The sequence below is a fragment of the Taudactylus pleione genome, unplaced genomic scaffold (genome assembly GCF_031769625.1).
Source record: "Taudactylus pleione unplaced genomic scaffold, aTauple2 ptg000173l, whole genome shotgun sequence".
Taxonomy (NCBI): domain Eukaryota; kingdom Metazoa; phylum Chordata; class Amphibia; order Anura; family Myobatrachidae; genus Taudactylus; species Taudactylus pleione.
In genome coordinates this window covers 6,342,269-6,358,801 of record NW_028284575.1, presented here as the reverse complement: position 1 = coordinate 6,358,801, position 16,533 = coordinate 6,342,269, and the positions used below count along the sequence as shown (strand labels likewise).

Genomic DNA, 16,533 nt, shown 5'->3' with positions numbered 1-16,533 from the left:
GTGGCGGCTTCGCTCTTTGCTAAACTGGTTTGAAGGCTGGGTGACAGGGTCAAGGTAGGATGCCCAGGCCCAGCCCTGGGGACATTGCAGCCTCAGCCTGGGATGTGTGCGGGCTGCAGCAGGGAGCGATGAGAAGGGAGGGGCGTTTACAACATCACACGTTAGTAACACAGCATAGGTGTGTGTGTGTGTGTGTGTGTGTGGAGCTGCCGGTCTCTTCTTACACAGAGTCAGCCAGGACGCCTCCTGACACAAGCCTGATACCAAAGGAGAGAGAGGGAAGGGGGACAGATATTTAGGAATAGGAACGTGATGGAAATTTCTGAACTAGTGGGACTTGGTACACTGTAAATAATTCCCTCGTCCAGGTGACTTGCACACAAAGCAGGAAGTAAGTACGAAGCAACGAGCAGTGAGTATTATATATATTAAATACGTGGGTGTGTGACTTGGAATTCTGTCAGCAATATCGGCGTTCAGCCAGTGTGTTAAACTGACGTGCCTTGTCTGACAGGGTGATAGGAGGTGTACGGGAGAGGTGTTTAGGGCAACACACACACAGAAATATATATTGTATTTTCTTCAATATGACAGGTTGTTGTAACATATAATAAATAATGCACTTTAGACCATAAGAACATTTATTACGGGGCACGATTACGAAATGGTAAGGTACTGAGGAGCTTGCGAACGTTACCTCGCTTAGGGGTCTATGGGCCTGATTCAGCACGGAACGCAAGTCTGCAATCTCACGCACCCGCCCGCTGTGAAAAAATATACTAATGGATGCATTTGCGCTGCCGCCGCGGCACAATAATGCAGACGCCCAGCACTTCATAACGCCGGCCCCATACCTTTACTCACAGCCTGAACAGTTAGCACGATGGCGAAAACATCGGTAACATCGAGAACTATCAGACCCATATGCACGATAGTGGTTGACCAGACCTCACTTAGGATTTGGCCAACTTCCTGGGTATAACTAGACCTCTGGCTGCGTATGCCCATGCACGGCTTAGTTATGCACGACCCTGTAACGGCGTCCCAACGCACAGGCACGACTGCGTTAGCTTGACCAGCCCCCCGTCACCACTCACAAACGGCACTTCCGGTCAATCAATTACGGATGGATCTGCGTATAGGCTGCGATCCCTTGTCCGATCGCACTGGCTATTTCGCGCATGCGTAGCGCGATGCCTACACATGCGCAGAACGCAAACATCGAACGGCGGCGTTCCTTGCTGAATCAGTCCCTATGTACTAAGCCTTGGAGAGAGATAAAGTGGAGAGAGATAGAGGGGTCTATTTACTAAGCCTTGCATGGAGATAAAGTGAATGGAGAAAAAGTCACAACCAACCATCTCCTAACTGCCATGTTACAGGCTGTGTTTGAAAAAATGACAGTTATGAGTTGATTGGTTGGTACTGGGGGTCTCATTCAGAGCCGCTCGCAAGCGGCCGTTCGCTCGTTCCGAGCGATGTTCGCACATCTGCGCATGCTTACGGTTTGTAATACGCATGCGCGAACCAGTCAGTGCGGCCGAAAATCGTTTGTTCGCTATATAGCGAATGCCTGCTATTTTGAGTGACAGAGGGAGGCGTATGTGGGTGGTAACAGGGGAAGGTGCGTGAAAACGGGGAGTGGAGATCAGAACGCAGGCGTGCTTAAAGGTCAAAACGGGCGTTTTATGGGTGTGCATAATTAATGCAGCAGCGTCATTGCCCATGTCACTTGGTTGTTTTAAAGTCAGAACTGCTCGCAATATAGCGGTAGGAAAAGCCAGCCACAAGAATAGCGAGCAGTTCATACGCTGTTCGATGTACTCGATTAATCAAATAAATAGCGGACATGACGTAGGATGCGAGCGGCAAGGGGGCGTATTTTTCAAAATTACGACCGCAAGTTTTGTTCGCTCGTTCAGACATAAAGGCGTGAACAGACCGCAAAGAGCGAACGGTTCATTTGAATAGCCACCCCTTTTTTGTGAACAAACGACCGCAAATAGCGTCCGGCTCTGAATCAGGGCCTTTATCTCCATCCAAGGCTTAGTACATAGACCCCTTTATCTTGTTAGAATACCCAGGCACTTTTTGCTAATACAGCCAGGCACAGACAACCTGCCACTCTTTATCTTTCTCCAAACATGTCACCACCACACATGCTGGGACATGTAGTTCCACAAGATCCACAATTTGCTAACCTTGGTTCATGCTGAAAATGTTTCTAAGATTTAGGGGCCTATTCATGATGTTAATTATCAAGGTCCGAACGGACCCCGATAATTAACACACTGACTCGCCGCGGACGCCGGAGCAATTCAACTTTGCTCCGGCGCTGAGACAGCTGATCCGAAAGTCAGCTGTCCCAGTGAGCGACTTCATTGCTCCTTTCAGAGCAGTGAATCTATTCACTGCTCGCGAGAGCAGTGCGCATGCGTGACCTACAGGTCACGCATGCACACAAGAGGCCCGATGTCTGGCGGAAGGAGCCAGACAGGGAGGCGGAGGGATCCAAAAGGATCCCTCACCCGGGACTCCTTCCCATAGGGAAGGAGCGGGTAGCGATAGCAAATGCCATCTGAAGATGGCGAATGCTACCGCAATCAAGCTCCGAAAAAATTATATTTTCGAAGCTTGATGAATTCTGTCCACATACTAGTGGAGTTATCTGTGATACTAGTGTATGGGGACAGTGGGCCAATCCAGGAGAGGAAGGTAAGCAGGAGATATCTGTGATACTAGTGTATGGGGACAGCGGGCCATTCCGCCAGAGGAAGGTAAGCAGGAGATATCTGTGATACTATTGTATGGGGACAGAGGGCCATTCCGGGAGAGGAAGGTAAGCAGGAGATATCTGTGATACTAGTGTATGGGGACAGTGGGCCATTCCGGGAGAGGAAGATATGCAGGAGAGATCTGTGATACTAGTGTATGGGGATAGTGGGCCATTCTGCCAGAGGAAGGTAAGCAGGAGATATCTGTGATACTAGTGTATGGGGACAGCGGGCCATTCCGGGAGAGGAAGGTAAGTAGGAGATATCTGTGATACTAATGTATGGGGACAGTGGGCCAATCCAGGAGAGGAAGGTAAGCAGGAGATATCTGTGATACTAGTGTATGGGGACAGTGGGCCATTCCGGGAGAGGAAGGTAAGCAGGAGATATCTTATACTTGTGTATGGGGACAACGGGCCATTCCGCCAGAGGAAGGTAAGCAGGAGATATCTTATACTTGTGTATGGGGACAACGGGACATTCTGCCAGAGGAACGTAAGCAGGAGATATCTGTGATACTAGTGTATGGGGACAGCGGGCCATTCTGCCAGAGGAAGGTAAGCAGGAGATATCTGTGATACTAATGTATGGGGACAGTGGGCCAATCCAGGAGAGGAAGGTAAGCAGGAGATATCTGTGATACTAGTGTATGGGAACAGTGGGCCATTCCGGGAGAGGAAGATAAGCAGGAGATATCTGTGATACTAGTGTATGAGGATAGCGGCCATTCCGGGAGAGGAAGATAAGCAGGAGATATCTGTGATACTAGTGTATGGGGACAGCGGGCCATTCTGCCAGAGGAAGGTAAGCGATATCTGTGATACTAGTGTATGGGGATAGTGGGCCATTCTGCCAGAGGAAGGTAAGCAGGAGATATTGGTTATATCTCCTGCTTTACCTTCTTGATGAATGGCCCGAACACTTAATTTTTACAATTGCAGGTGAAAAAAATGTTCATTTTCACCTGCTTTTGTAAAAATTAAGTGATGATGAATAGGCCCCTAATAGAGATCAGACATTGGGCCATATTCAATTAGAGGCGAAAAGCCTTTTTCGCCTGTTTTTTTGAGAAAATTTTGCCTAAAAAAACTTCGCCAAATTAAATTCCAGGACAATTTCGCCTAAGCGGACACTCGATGCATTGATTTCTCCAAAACAGATTCTCCAATCAATAGCAGGTGAAACGAAGTGCAAAATCTTTATTTTGGGGTGCAAACGTGGGGAAACGACTGAGAACCCTTGGGACAGCCCCCCAAAAGACAAATCTGAAACAAAAACAAAAACCTAAGAACACCCCAAAAAAGACATGTCATTTTTGGGGTAAAATTGCAAAAAGTGCGGGGACAAGCATAAAAACTAGCGAAATAGGCTTCTTGGGGTGCTGTAAGGATGGATCAGGTGTTTTTGGGATTGCAGGTGCATACAGCAGGTGGATTTTTCACGTTTTTTAAAAGTTCACTTTAGAGACATAAAATGTGCTAGCACCCATTTTCAAGTACCTCAAATTTGACTGGACTACGTATTTTCACCAAAAATACAGCTTTATGCTATTCTTCACCACTTTTACAAAGACGCTAATAGCAAGCAATTTACACAACTTAAGTACCCCAAATAGTCTTATTAGGGCTATTAGTACTCATCTATATTGATTCCCTATGTTATTAGGGCTATTAGTACACATCTATATTGATTCCCTATGTTATTAGGGCTATTAGTACACATCTATATTGATTCCCTATGTTATTAGGGCTATTAGTACACATCTATATTGATTCCCTATGTTAATGTATCTTTTTCTGGGGTACAGACTGAGTTCCCCAATTCTTTCAGTACTTTTCGCCTGTTCCGTTTTTGCCTGTTTTGTAATTGAATTAGGCGTAAAGCAGGGACGCGCATGGAATGATTTCGCTTCTGAAACAGGCGAATGAGGCGAAAAGTCAGACAGGCGAAGATGTTCCGACTTTTCGTATCTAATTGAATAGTTCTCTTTGTTCAAGGCTAGAAGCCACAATATTGCTTGTTTAGTGGCTGGTGCAGGTCTCATCCTGTGTAATGTTGTGTTATACTGTATGTCAGGGCTCATGTAGTACACAATAGGCACGATTGTATCATTAATTGCCATTTCTACTAGAATTCACAAAGAGCGCTATTTGGAAGACATTACAATGGGAAAGCTGTTTGTTTTTTTGTAAGACATTTTTGCGTTTACCCCATGGGCAGGCAGAAGTGACCAGCACTTTGTAACTGATCTTAGTGGCATGTTTTTTAATCATCGTTTTATTTGACCCGATAATTATAATTTCTTATCAATGCTTGTTGATTTAAGTGTCGTCCGCATTTATAGAGAATTACATGCAGGGTCAGGGGCTCTGATAGGAGCCGGTCCCCGCGGTGTGTAAAAGTAAAGTGATCACCAACTTTACTTTTCGATTTGGGCACCTGGACACACTATTGTGCATGTGGTCATTGCCGGGGAGGGATCCTTGACTCCCGCCTCCGGTAAACTGTACAGAATGTAACCTTAAGAGGGGTATTCAATATGGGAGCGAAAAGTCCGTGCTGGACTTTTGCTCCACATCGGAGAATTTTCTGAGATAAAGTATCGGGCGCGCGAAGTGGGATTTGCGTAAAAACACGTATTTTACCTGTAAAATATTGTAGGACCCCCCTAAAGTTGTAAAAACATGGGGGATCACTATGGGTACCCCCGTTTTAGCCTGCAAATGAAAGTCGGGGATTTAAACAGCGGCGGCAGGTGCTTTTTTCCCGACATTGAAGAAGTGATGCAGAAGAGCACTTAGGTTATTTTTTTCATTTTTTTAAGTGGTCCCATCAAATTTGGGGTACATGAAAATGGGTACTAGCATATTTTGATGTCCCTAAAGTAAGTTTTTAAAAATTCTGCCGCATACATGCAGAATAGCCCTGAACCTAGTTTTAAACAATTTTTTCCCATTTTTTTTTTTCACCCCAATTTTTAAATTAATTTTTTGGGGTGTCCCTATTTTTTTTTAAAAACTTTTTTGACACAGTTATTTTTTAAATGTCATTCCCAGGGGTGCAAGCTATTTTTTTTAAGCTTACACCCCTAAACCCCTATTCTGCACTTTTTTTCGACACCTATTCAATGGTGAAAAGTTATCCCCATTTTTTATCAAAGACTTTTCGAACCTGCAAAAAGTCTTTGAAATTGAATACGGTGTAAAACTAAAACCTGCGATAATGACGTCATAGGTGCGATATTAACGCAAAAACTGAGTTTTCGCTCACATATTGAATTCCCCTATTAGGCTGCAACGGCTAACGCCATCTGGAGCTTGGTAAATTCGGCATTAAAGCAGCCCCCATCAAAACCTGTGGGGACTTCTTTTGCATATGGGCCCATACATATTGTTGTATTTCTGCCACTTACGTCTCTCTGTATAGGGGGGGATAGTCCATCTACAACACTTGCAAACTATGAAAAAGACAAGTTCATGTCTGAGAAAGACGCAGTATTTGTAAGAGGCAGATACAGCTCACCCTGATGATGGTGATCACCACCAGACGAAACGTTTATGATTGACCGCTTCCTAGCGCTTCTTCGTTTGGAAAGAGATTACTCGTTTCTGTGCCTGTTTAATTAAAGCTTCTATCCTTTTACGTACACAAGACGGGGAGTTATTTCTGCTGTATTAGGGAGGCTTTAGCCGTTTTATCAATACCGAATTGCGAATGCATTTTTGCACAATAAATAGATGTTCACAAACAAAGTGTTTGCGATCTGTGCTGGCATAAAATGGCCACATACGCAACTCTTACATTAGCCGCCATTGTGGATATGGACGCCATTACAGATTCTTTTGTTTTTACCCTGCTTTTAGGGCCGCCGGTGCGGCAAACATATCATGGTGCCCTATGCATGTACAGGTAGTGGACTTAAAGAAATTAAAATACCTTCGTAAATTCCGGACATCGAATATATTCGAAGAAATGGTACTTAACATCCCAGAGAGCGTGGTCCTGGTCATCTATAAAATGCTGGACTGGCGTTCTTTCCTACAACTGTGGCTAGCATGTCTACTAGAGGGGACCTCTGTCACTGTGATAGACAACTCAACTTGCCAACGTTCCCATTCAGTAGTGTCTTCATCAGTGAAGGGCAACAGTGGGCAGAAGCTCAAATTATGAGATCATGATATCCATTCCATTGCTTCTCATTGCAGGGCAAAGCAGGTGAGCAACCGCAGGTCATTTACACCCACTTTCATTAAAACTAAAAGGATGAAGGGTCACAGTGCAACTGCTCCTCACACCTAACAATGGACTACCGAGCAGTGGAGGGAGGTGATATGGTCACATGAATCAGCCTTCGCCATGTTCTTGTGAAATGGACAAGTGCACGTGTGACATCAACTATGCAGCTTAGACGTTTCCTTTCAGCAGTTGTCTTGGTGTTGTAGAATGTATTTCCCTGGGATGGTTTCGGTGCTGTCAATGTCATAGAAGACAAGGTGATTGCTATTGGTTGCTTAATGGTACTGTCTCTTCCCATTCATCCCAAGATGGGCATGAAATTAATGACATCCATAGGTCATGACCTTCTCAACTGAACCCATTGCTGAGAAGGCATTTTTCCATCTCCATCTGCCAGGCGTCAGTTGAGTGACGTTTTTGCGGAAGAATGGCGCGGCACCATACTTCTATGAAGGCCTTGTTGCCTCCCATGGAATATAATTTTTGTGGCCTCCCCCTTAAAATCATTTACTTCACTGTGCGTGATTGCCTCAATACCATAACCATTGACAAACACCATAAGATACAATATGATAGTAGTGGAGCTCCACCAGGGACCAGCTCGGGGAAACGCCTGTGGCCTAGTGTTTAGGTACGATGGATTGTGTTCTCTTCCCTCCTATTACGCCAATATACAAGTACGGTACACAAGCTAAATGGAACCACCCTTCATGGGATGAAAGAAAGTTTTATTATTTAATTCTGAGTCGCACACAATGTCGACTTACTACACTAAAAACTCATACGGCGCATCTGTCCCATGTTGTGTATGGCATCATTGCGATTGAGTCACACGGTGTCAGAAATATATTGGAAATGCTCTGGGCATTTCATGGTGGTTTCCGGGAGGTGGCTATAGAGACACTTAGACATGAGGGCATGTTGTTGAAGTGGTTGCGTACACAGATGCTTTAAGCACTTACATTGGAGGCCATACTCTGCGAGTTTTGATGGTGCTACCAATGGCCGCATACCAAGTGGCAATACAGCATCTAAAGACACTCAAAGTGAGCGTCTCAGTCTTTGCACCTTCAGACGCACGGCTTGTGCACATGGAAAGGCTGATACTAGCACTAGCATATACGACTGCAGCAAAAAAAGTCTAAAGTGGTTGCAACAGTAGAATCAGCCCCAGAGTGAAAGGTTTTACCAAAATAAAGATCAAATACTCAATTACTGAAACATGATCTGAATACGTAACCCCAGTACTACTCCCTAACCAGCAGTTCCGTTATGCTCAGTACACACTCTAACACCATAACAAACAGTTAATGCATTAACACTAATATTTTTTAGTTCAACTAGTATATGTTAGATATGGGCATCATCCGTTGGTGCACATGTAAGTAAAACTCAGTTGGACCCGGGTCATAAACCTTTACTAGCAGTGAACTGGTATTCCAAATGAATCCTCAGCTACATCTCCTTGCTGTGTACTCTATTAGGTTAAAGCTACATTTCTCAGTACATAGATTAAATGAAGGTGTAATGTGACTGGAATAATGTGGAGTAATAGTTAGTGGTTGTTAAAGGGATATTAAGATGGGGAGTCTGGTAATAATCACAGCTAAATTAGTCCCGCTGACCCTGTTACTGATTTTAACAATCTTAGCTGGTAGAATGAATCCTATTTTTTTTTTTTCATTTAAGTAGACACAATAGAAGATAAGAAGCAGTCAAGGGGAGGTTTGGACAGTGAATGGTCAAGGCAGATGGTACCTTGAGGCTGATCAATTCCTTTACACGTCCTATGAATTTACTGTAATGTGCTCTGCACGGTCACATCGAAGGAAGTAGCCAGTCATTTTGAAGCCAAGAGAGGAGGGCTAATAGGGGAAGACGGGAGGCGGGGCTGCACATGTGCAAAGCTAAAAACTATGACTGTGAACAAAATGGCTGCATGCTGTGGCACTACGGCAACAGGCCCATTACCATGAGTAGGGGACAGGGTGAGGCAATAGGAAAAAGGCTGGACCCAATTACCTGGCAAGCCCTGTTTTTCCCACCCATGCCATAAATAGTAGACATTCCAAGAAAATATATTTATATTTTGAGGGGTTGAATTGTGAAAGTAGCCAAGTGAAGAATGACTGTATTATGTCAATAGGGCGGATTATCGGGAATCTGCGAGTTCGCGGGGTCCGTTCTAGAATTGTGCAGAACGGGTCCTGCGTGATAGCCTGCAGCCCATGCTATGCCTTTGCCTGATTGACAGGCAGCGGCATTTAAGGGGCAGTGCGTGGGCAGTTGGCGTTCTCAGAAATGGGGGCGCGTCCGCCTCGTTTTCCGGGAGTGGCAAGGCCAGGAGCTGCGTCAATGGACGCAGTTTCCTGGCCTCTCAAGCTAGCCAGCTTGAGTAAGCTGAGGCCGATGGTCGAGATGGTGATCACAGCCTGCGGCCTCGGTCGCAGTGCTGGCATTGCAAATGCAGCAGGGGGTGTCATACAGGGGGCGTCATACAGGGGATGTCATACACCTCCTGCTGCATTTGCATATTATCAAGGACGGAATTGCAAAGCTGCCTGCGTGCATACATCATATATCTATACCCTGCGTGCAGCTTTGCAATTCCGTCCGAAGCTGAATCAGCCCCAATGACTGAAAGAACAACTGCAATAGTTATAAGCCCAATCTGAATATGTTCCTTTTTATAACTACAATTACAACTTCTGTCTCCCAGACAGTTCTCTCACCCTGTTTGTGATGTTTGTCTTAGTCTATTTCCCTACACACAGGACAGCAGACTTCCTGTCAGTGATTAACCCAACATATCACAGTGTCAACGACTACAGGTTCTGTCAAGTTATGGGAACCTTTCATGTATATCGTTATGCATGTTAATAATAGTAATTGTTTTATTTAAGCCAACTTGCTGTTTCGGTTCAGTGATTCTTTACAGATATACTCCTTACAAATAACTTTTCATGTGTGAAGGTAAAGCCCCTGTCTATACATGCATCACTCCCTCGTGTAGTGCAGCAATATGATAAATATCTTTGGAACAGCAGCAGAACACACACCCAGACTGAAGTGCGACATGAAGAAACAGAAAGATGAAAGCTTCCCCGCTCATTCTCCATGTACCTGGGTAGAGGGGGCTGTTTATCATTCCCTCCCAACTGTCCCATTTAGGCTGGACAGTCCTGATATGGGGGCTTTGTTCTGCCATCCTGATTGGGCCAGAACTTTGCGAGGTGCATCCTGTTCACCGGTCCCCACTCATGTCACCTGAGTTTTGCAGTTATGGAATAGCTCCAATTTACTAACGCAGCTCTTACAGGTTTTCTTAAACTCTTCACTTTTATTTTGATGGCTGCAAGTTTAAGCAATGATAAGGAAATGATAAGGATTACCGAGGTCTGGATAAAATAATATGGTTTTTTAAAGATTAGTAGCTCATGTGACAACTTATCCTTCCCCTGAATATACCGCTTACAGCAGAATGCATGGTTATTCAGGCAGCAAAACAAGTTTTTAGATATTTCTGTTTGCAACGTGATCTGAAATTATGACATAAATCTTTCAGACTTGAAGGGACATTCCTGAATAACTATCTGTAGAGCAACTTGCACATGACGCAGAGGTGTAAGCTCGAATGAATTTGAATGCGGCTAAATCGCGCGTTACATGCATATTCGCAGTTTACTAAACACTAAAATCCGCAGAGTTTGTCCCATTCTAAAGGGAAAAATCGGTCGAGAACACCTGAAATTCGGACGGGAACATGTTTTCGGACAAATAGACCATCGATCCAACTCGGCAGCCTTTTGCCAGAGACATCAATAGGACCTGGAAATTTACTAATGCTGCATAAACGATCTGCACAACCAACGATATCACTGAATGATTTCCCTGGAACTTTCTGTAGCGCAGGACAAACGATATTGGGTGTACACACTGACAAATACTGTATCTATGATAGATATATTTCAGTGAAGTCATCCTGCCACATCTCTGAACATGCAAATCGTGATGAAATCGTCCAAGTTGGCCTGCATGTACGGACGACCAGCATCGGACTGGTCAATGAAGGGCCCACCGGGGAATGCAGTGGTAGGGGCACATGCTTAAAGGGTGCGGTCAGACACCACAGATGCTTGGATAACCAATGGGCAAATCTTGATGTAGTTTCTATAAAGGAGAACTAATCCCCCATGCCGATCAGTGTTCCTGGTAACTGGCCATCAAATAGAGTAACAATCTATAATTAGAGGTCTGGAACCTGACACCTAGAGAAGGGGGTGGGCCCACAGGCAGTGGGGCCCACCGGGGATTTCCCCTGTACCCCTGTGGGCCAGTCCAACTCTGCGCACGACCATAGATAGATATCGTTATCGTCCATGTGGGAACGCGCATCGTTGGACGTTCGTAGATCGTTCGCTGCATAAAAAAGAACAATATGAACGATATAGTTATCGTTCATATCGTTCATAAAAATCATACCGTGTGTATGCACCATAAGGATTCGAATTTGTCATTGTGGCCAAAATATAGTGCAAATAGAAATCTCAAATAGAACACCTTTTTCAATTCGAGTTTGACATATGAACAATACTTAACCATCACTTCAACTTAAATCTGGTACCACTAAAAGGGGGTTAATCACACAAATACACTTCTCTCCTGTTACAAAGAGAAAAAAAGCATGGCAGAGTCTTCTGTGCTGGATGGAGATCTCGTGGGGGCTGTGAGATACCTGAGGCTCTGCCACCAGGCTGGAAGAAACCAGGGTCATGAAACTGAGCGTGGTCAGCATTGGCCGATGGCGAAGTCATATATGCCGTGACGTGACTTGGTATCGCCGAGCGTATTTTTGTTTACATTTTCTTTCCTTCAAAATGCGTAATAGGTAGCACAAGCAGCTTCTGCTGATTAAAATTATATGCAGCATGTCTATATTATGTCAGCAACACAGAACATAGGCTATGCTGCATATCATTTTAAACAGCAGAAGCTGCTCGTGCTACCTATTCACATCACAGTGTGAAACAGATGCATTTGAAGGAAAAAAGTCACACGAAAAGGCGCTCGGTGCAACCCAGACACACGGAACTCCCGTCTTATGTGTAGCGCGACTTGTAGTGCAGGGAGGATAGATGTATGTGGACACATCTGTAAGTACCCAGAGTTTGTAATTTAACAACAAAACATTACACAATAGCAAACTAACACCATACATTAATGTCTGCCACCCACATGTATGATACTTTAAAGTTTAAACCAATCACGCACGGTCTCTTTCAGAACTTGCGAAATCGGCTGAGTTAGAGTGAGTGCGTACGCATTGGCACAATACGAACGGACGCAAAATCCTGCCATGTTCGGCCAAGATTATCAAAATCGAACGCAAAATGCGAATGAAAATTACGACTGGTTACGAATGAATACAACATCGATCAATACGACTGACTACAAATCGGCAGCTTAGTAAATTCAGTAACCTGCTCGAAAAATGAAATCTGGACAATGTCACCCGAGATTGATCTGGGATGACATAGAATATAAATCGGCACCTTAGTAAATTTAACCCAGAGAGTCACACACTAGTATCCACACACAGGGCCTGATTCAGAGTTGGGAATAGATTAATATCCCTTTTACACTGGATCGCCGGGTCGCACCCGGGATTATGCTCATGCGCCCATCCCAGGCGCGACCCGGCTGAGACCCCTGTCAGACAGGCGGCCTGACCCGGCACTAATGCCGGGTCGATGACGCCATCGGAGTCACGTGATGATGCTCTCATCTCCAAGCGCAGGCTCTTCCTATGCAGAGAACAGGACTTGGGTCGCATCGACCTGGGTTACCCGTTCACACTGCATCACGAGCAGGGTTGGATGCGCTTCCAACCCTTCTGGTGCATGCGCGAAAATGTCTGAAAACTCCTACTTGGCTACTATATATATTGTATCGATATGAAGCCTTATGTGATAATGATAATTACCATCCTGCACTTCTTGGTCTACATAAATAGAGCCCTATGTGCTAAAACATTCTGGCTTAGTATAAAAGAGGAAATATGGATTATCTATTGGACCTGCATCTCAACATCTATGAAAAGTAATTATTATAACAAAAAGACGTACGCTTGTCGTGCATCAGGTCAGGCCAGAAATGCAAGGTGCCATTTGTGGGACATGTATAAGATCTGTGCAGGTTTTATTGTGTAATCCCTATTTTTGCCCATTTATATCCTGCTCAGTTTTGCACAGATTTCCTGTACAATGGTTTTTCTTGGATAATTATTGGCAAATTCTTTCTGATTTCTCTTCAAAGACAATGGCACACACTTACCTGTAATGGAGAAAATATTAACAACTCATACACCCCAATACTGGCTTTGGAGGCAATACGTGGATGATAAGGGGGCGTAGTCGTGCATCACAGAGGCGTGGCCAGTGCTTCCGATACGCTGGTGCGTCAGCCTCCCATTCTCTCCCTTTTCAATGACACCATGGCAGGAGCATGTACTAAGGGCAGGATGTACTAAATGGAAAATGTGATAAAAACACAGTTTTCGGGGGTTTTACCGCATTTTCCATATGTACCATTGGGTGGCCGTCGAGGCTCTGAGGCGGAGCGTAACACCAGCTTTTGCTGGCTTTACCCTATAAAAGCCTATGGGCTTCTACCGCATCGCGCTGGTTTAAGGGATCCTCCCAGCATGCCCTGCGGCCACCGCGTAGATGCGCAGATGGACTCACGGGTCATAAACCCTTAGGTCCAGGGAGCAGCGCTGGTCACAAAGGACAACTCTTATCGGAAGTGCTGTCCTTTGCGGTACTGATGGCATATGTTTTTACATATGCGATTAGTAGGGTTGCGGTGACTGGCAGGATGTACTCCGTATGGTTAGTACAGCCCGCCGTTAGTGGATTGGAGAGTGATAGATAAAGTGGAGAGTGATAAGTACCAACCAATCGGCTCCTAACTGCCATTTTTCAGACACAGCCTGTAACATGACAGTTAGGAGCTGATTGGTTAGTACTTTATCACTCTCCAACTTATCTCTCCCCAAGGCTTAGTGCATCTCCCCCCTGATCAGTAGGGCGAGACAGATCCCTCATATCAAAACTGTCCTGCTGGAATGGGAACTGTTGGGGGGTGTGTATAACTGTATCTTACTGTAAAATGGTAGAGTACATAGCAAATACTGATATTGCACAGAAAACCAAAATACGTATTTTCTGTGTTACAGGGGTCTAGTTACTAAGCAGTGTTAGGAGACAGAGTGAAAAGTGATGTCTGTGATAAGGTACCAGCCAATCAGCTCCCAACTGTCATTTTTCAAACACAGCCTGTGAGATGACAGTTGGGAGCTGATTGGCAGGCACCTTATCACAGACTTATCACTTTTCACTCTGTCTCATAACACTGCTTAGTAAATAGACCCCACAGTGAGTGGATGTGCACATACCCTAAGGAGCGAGGACGAGTCGGCCAGGTCCATCTCTTCCATTGGGCTTGTTGGGCAGTTGCCCAAGGGCCCGAAACTTGTAGGGGCCCACCAACCCGGCCCCCTGCAGCTGCGGCCAGTTGGTAAATTTACCTCCCCCACCCAATCGCATCCCAGTGACGAGAACTCACCTCAGTCCCAGTTTCACTTCATCCGCCGTCTTCAGACCAGTCAGACAGAGGGCCTGATTCAGAGCCGCTCGCTGCTGGCGAGAGCTCGCTCTGAATCAGGGCGGGGATTTTTTTCTTTTTTTTTCTTCAGGCCGCTCGCTGTCACCCACAGCTTTTGCGAGTGGCCTGGAGATGGTCGCGATTATCGCGACCATTGGGCTTGCGGTGAGACCATGTGGTACGGTCTCGGCTCCCGCAAGCCTGAGTGGACTAGTGATATCAGTAGGGCCGCCCACAAACGCCAGGCGTTACTTTGGGAACGCCTGCGTTTGCTCAACCACCCCCCCTACCTGCCTACAAAAAGGGGCGAGCTGTCAATCAACATCGACAGCCTCCCCGTCTTGTAGCGAGCCCCGGAGCGTCTGAACTTCAGTCGCTCGCTGGGGCTCCTGCTTGCGCACGCCGGACGTGGCGCATGCACAGGGGGCAAATATCGACCCGCTTGCGAGTCTGAATCAGGCCCAGAGTCTCTCTGCGTGTGTAGGAGGTCTGATGGGCATGCAGGAGGATTTCATTTTATGGACCATTTACAATTTTTCCCCATGAATGGGTGGGTTAGGGGCCCCAGTGCATTGCTTTGCCCAGGGCCCACACTGCTGTTAAGACCACCCTGGAGTCGGCTCAGCTTACACGCCAGCTAGGTAATATTTAGCTGCAATTCCTGTGTCATCAATTTGCTCCCACTTCCGAACTGACTATAGCAATACTTATAATGTGCAAAAAGAAAAAAATCGAGAGTGTGCAAAAATATTCTCAAGCACAACCAGCCAACAATTGGAATTAGAAAGGGGTAAATTCAAAGGCTGCGGGTTTTTTTTACCATCACCCGATAAGCATTGCATGTTATTGCATCTATAAAGACGTTCGCACTCCCTGGCTGCGCAGGAGGAAGTCCTACTGCGGAGGTGCGCAAAGGGGTTCTCTTTGGGTGGCAGACATTCAACATTACAAGCCAAAAATATTTTTTTTGGAGTGCCACCACCATTACAGCACATACAAACAATTACAAATTAATACATATGTACTAACAATGTTATTTACTTCCCTGTTATTTATGAAGCTGGTTTGCTCAGGTTAGGATGATAATTTGTAGCCTGGAGAGGAAGAAATGCTTCAGAATATTGTATTGTTATTTGTCTGTGAGTAGAAATAACCGTGGCAGGCTGCACTCTCCATTTTAATCTACGTGTGAAATCCAGTGATAGCTAAATGATTCTTGTATAGAACAGCCGAACACAGACGATGCTGACGCTTAGGCTGCTCCGAGTCACAGGAACGCCGTTGAATGGGACCAGTTTGGGGGGGGGGGTGTCTGATTTTGCTGCTGGAAGATGCCCGCACACACTGACATCCATCTTTGACACCACATTTTCCAACATACTCTGTATTATATCACACTGGTCACTCTCCATTAGCAGGACAACTTTAGGTTAAGATTTGTTAGTGTTCGATATCCAGGTTGTGTGTGCCAGAAGGTTCTCTCAGCAGCAGGGAAGACTTTTTAATAAATTATAGTCATTCAGTGGCATCACATGGGGGGTGCGGGCCACACCCGGGTGTCACCCGCCGACAGTCGACGACTCCCCCTCAGTGACAGAATTACGTGCAGCACTCGGCTCCTGCCACAGTGAAGGAGCCGGCACTGCACACAGGCTGGTGCCCGGGGACAGTCCACATCTCCGGACCCCCGGAGTGACTAAAATGGGGGGTTTGGGCTGTGATGTCACACCCCCTACCCTTGAATCCACACCCCTACCCATGAGGCCACGCCCCTTTTTGTATGCACTACATGCCTGCCCACCCCTACTCGCAGCGGGTGTCACCAGAGACACGGATGCCACTGTAGGTATTTAATGGG

The 16,533-nt window shown here is 45.7% G+C and overlaps 1 protein-coding gene across 2 annotated transcripts in view; it reads left to right on the top strand.

Annotated features, from left to right (window-relative positions):
• Positions 1-207: 207 nt before the first annotated feature.
• Positions 208-16,533, top strand: part of LOC148521210 (aldehyde oxidase 2-like) — a 130,111-nt gene continuing 113,785 nt past the window's right edge. For both annotated transcript variants that reach the window (XM_088475522.1, XM_088475520.1), the window contains exon 1: positions 208-391. The gene's annotated coding sequence lies outside the window, so the exon portion shown is untranslated. The remainder of the gene's footprint in view (positions 392-16,533) is intronic.